General features: G+C 53.5%; 1 protein-coding gene and 1 pseudogene across 1 annotated transcript in view; both read left to right on the top strand.

Moving 5' to 3' along the window:
- Positions 1-3954, top strand: part of TESC (tescalcin) — a 56554-nt gene that overhangs the window by 31441 nt on the left and 21159 nt on the right. The gene's annotated exons all lie outside the window — the stretch shown is intronic.
- On the top strand, positions 3452-3566 carry LOC114008330 (uncharacterized; annotated as a pseudogene).

Genomic DNA, 3954 nt, shown 5'->3' on the forward strand with positions numbered 1-3954 from the left:
ACCCTAGCTCTAAGTGGCTACCGTCCAGGTCACCTCCATGCCCTTTCTCTGGGGCCCAAAAAGGTCTGGAGACACTGGCCTGTGCTCAGCCGAGACCTCCGTGTGGACCCCCTCGTCCAACACCCATCTCCCCCCCACTACTGAATTGTAACTTCCCCCACCCACGTCTCCCAGCAGACTCTGGCTTCTTGAGACTCTTTTTCGTTGGTCCCAGTGCCGACTCCAGGGCTCGTGACACAGAAGATGCTCTGGGAGTCGTCCGTTAGTTGGTTGGCTGGCTGGATGAGAGAGCAAAGGAATGAGGCATGAGTAAGGGCTAAAGGTTCTTTATAGCCCATAAAACACAGCATACGTGAGGCCAGCAGATGGCATAGCAGTTACGTCACTGGACTCTCACATGGCCGGTCATGGTTCAAGTCCCGGACATGGTGGCTTGGGAGTCATGTTGGGCACATGTACGTGTGTGCCCAAGACCCCAGGAGGAGAATGGAAGAGAACGGAGGAGGGATTGTAGCTTGGCCAGCCCTCTTGAGGGGTGATTTCTCACTTTCCCTCTCATTCTCTCCTTCCCTCCCTCTCTCTCTCTCTCTCTCTCTTTCTGTCTCTGTCTCTCTCTGGTGAGCACATGCACCCGAAGGCAGAGATATCATAAAAAAGTAAAAACGCAACATACGTGAGACCTATTAGTAGTAAAACTCCCTTGTGGGGTTCACATTTCCAGTGAAAAGACTTGCGTTGGCATCTGGCCCATGGGAGCTGTCACAAACGTGTTACTTGAGCTTTAGTTCCTGGGGTGCAGGTCCTACCCAACCCCAAGGGGAAGTGGCAGGGCACCTGCTCTACTCGCATTACAGATATGGCAAAGTAAGGCCAGAGCCTCCATGTGCCCGGTCCTCGCCATCATAGCTCATAGGAAGAGGAGCTGGGACTTGAACCTGGTGCTGAGATCCTGCTGTAAGGGAGCCACGGGCATTTTCTGGACTTGCAGCTGAACGAAGCCCTCGGCGTCCCCACTCTGCCATGGGAGGGGGAGGCGCTCTCGTAATTCCTATCGCCACTTCCCCTGGCCCCAGAGCTATGGAGCCCGCTTTGAGGTTCGTGTCAGCTGCTCAGGGTGATGGCCCAGGCCCTGCCGGAAGGACGTGACTGACCACAGCATCTTATGCAAAAAGGGCCTCCTCCCAGCCTCCCGGAACTGTTTTGCCTCATCCTCATCTGCCCCCAGGGCCTGCAGAAGTGAGATTGGCAGGTCTCCATGGTTCCGCTGGGCTTTCCTGCCTGGCCTCCTCTGGGTAGCCCCTGGTCCCCAGCACTGTCCCCACTCTGCCAGTGGTTTCCTGAGTGACCCAGGCCAGGCCTTTAACCTTTTTAATCCTTAGGCACATCTGGGCTGCTGCCCAGGAGACCCTGGGTGCTGTGGGGTTTCTGAACACAAAGTTCACTTCTTTGGTGTTTAAAGGCCTGTTCAGGAAAGCTGGCCTGGTCACCAGGACATCCTGCCCCATGAGAGAGGCAGTGGCTGGCCTTCTCCACGTGAGGCCCCCCAGAACCCCAACCTCCCCTTCCCTCGTCTCAGAAGTGCCCGGGAGCTATTAGGACCCACAGGTAGGCTTCTCAATACCTTGACTCCAAAAGACCCCTTCAAAGTCCTCATTCACGGCAGCTCACGGCGTGGTGGGTAAGACGCCAGGTCCCAGGTGGCCTCTGTGGTTTGAGTCTCAGACCTGGAGGGTTGAAGAACACGCCAAGCACGTGAGCATGCCCAAAATCCCAAGGAGAGAGGATTGCGGCACAGTCAGCTTCCCGGGGGTGATTTCTCACTTTCCCTCTCTGTCTGTGTCTCTCTCTTGCGAGCACACATGTCCTGTGGCAAAAAACCTCTTTAAACAAGGGGGGAATGGCCCCCAACATGTGTATTGATCCCATGCTGTGCACGTGTTACGTGTTACTCCCCCTGTCCCCAGAAACTTCTTGTCTACCTGTCAGAGGGAATTATTTTAGATAGTGAAGAAAATATAAGGGGGACTTTAAAATGATCACAGAAAAATGGAATCCAAAGGGAACCAGCAGTTAGCGTAATGGCTATGTCGCTGGACTCCCACGTAGTTGACCGCGGTTCGTGTCCCGGACCCGGTGGCTTAAAACTCACGCCAGGCGCTTGTGCGTGCGTGCCCAAGATCCCGAGAGGAGAATGGAGGAGAAGGGATTGCAGCGTGACCATCCCCCCTGGGGGGCGATTTCTCGCTTTCTGTCTCTATGTCTCTCTCTGTCTGTCTGGCGGGCGCACGCGCCCTACAGTGAAAATCTCTCCAAAAAAAAAAAAAAAGTAAAAAAAAAAAAATGGAATCCAAGTATGAGTTTATTTTGGTGCAAAAAAAAAAAAACCATTGAACTCAAAGCACAAGTTTTTTCCTGACGCGCACTGCCCGTGTGCTCTTTGAAGAGCCGTGCCCAGCCGTGGCTTCTGGCGCGCACTCGCTCTCGCTCTCGGGCCACTGGGCTGGTGAATGTCTCAAACAGCGATGTCCTGCCTCCGGGTAGCATCCTGGCAGGCTTACAGACTCCCAGAAATAGACGCTATGGGATACTTGGGTGTAGCGGTGAGGCCACTGGGAGGCCTGATTAGATAAAGCTCGTTACAGAAATATTTTTAGATTCATCAAGCCATCGGATGTGGAGGGCTTCCCGGAATAATCGCAGCTCCAGACGTACATAGGGAGGGGAGAGGGCCCTGCTGAGTGCCAGGCAGGTACAGCGCTGGCTTCCCGGGATTAGAGGGCGGGGCTTCAGCAAGCTGTCCCAGTCCAGGTGGCTGGCTTCCCTCCGCAGTGCCGTCGCGTGGCTCTGCACCTGAGACTTTACGCAGGCTCATGGTGTCGTCCCGAGCCCAGCTGCCCTCAGCCAGACGCTAGTGTGTGCCACGCCCCCAGGCTCAGTGCTTGCTCATGGGTCTCTCAATATGTAAATCCTGCTGGGGCCAGGATTCGAACCATGGTCAGCCTTGTGGGATCCGGCTCCCTTAACCACTTGACTAGGGGCCAGCCAGGTCATTTTCATGTGCTTGCACACATGAGGGGGGGGTACCTGCCATAGAGTCTGGTCACGGAGCAGCCCCTGTCTCCAGAGGTCTTGGGACCCTCGAGGCTCACACCATGACCCTCTTCTTGCAGATTAAGAATCAGAGGCTGGGGACCAGCATATGGCGTAATGGTCCCGTTGCTGGAATCCCACATAGTCAACTGCGGTTCAAGTCCCAGACCCGGTGGCTTAAAACTCACACCGGACACATGTGCCTGTGTGTGCTCAAAATCCTGGGAGGAGAATAGGGGAGAAGGAATTGTGGTGTGGCCATCCCCCCAGGTGGTGATTTCTGGCTTTCTGTGTGTCTGTCTGTCTCTGTCTTTCTGGTGAGCCCATGTGCTCTCTAGCAAAAATCTTTTTTTTTTTTTTTCCAAATTCAAAAAAGCAGAGGTGTTGGCTATACTAAAACTGGAATGATACAGAGACAAGGAGCATGGCCCGTGCATGAAGGCAGCTCACAAGTTCGTGAAGCCTTCCATATTTTTGAAAAGCGTAGATTAAATGGTAATCTGAACTGACCCTCGTCTGAGGAGGGGGGTCGTTCTGGTGCCATAATTTCTGCCTTCATTGGTATTGGACTTAAATCAGTTGAAATGTATTTCTGTTACCACAGTTTAGGCTTCAATAAAAGTTCGCTTTAAAAAAGAATAAAAGGTGTAGAGAATGCTCACAAGCCGGGCCCGGCTCACACACGGGGCTGGCTCATTCAGGAGGCAGCGCCCAGACCCCTGTGGTGACCTTGCTGTGCTCCAGAACTTGGTCACTTTTTAACCCAGTTGCCCAGTTGCTTCGCTTTTAACCTGTCTGATTTTTTTTTTTTTTTTTTTGAGAGAGGTTTTTGCTATAGGGTGCATACGCTTGCCAGAAAGACAG

Source organism: Tupaia chinensis, unplaced genomic scaffold (genome assembly GCF_000334495.1).
Source record: "Tupaia chinensis unplaced genomic scaffold, TupChi_1.0 Scaffold000320_1, whole genome shotgun sequence".
Classification (NCBI taxonomy): Eukaryota; Metazoa; Chordata; class Mammalia; order Scandentia; family Tupaiidae; genus Tupaia; species Tupaia belangeri.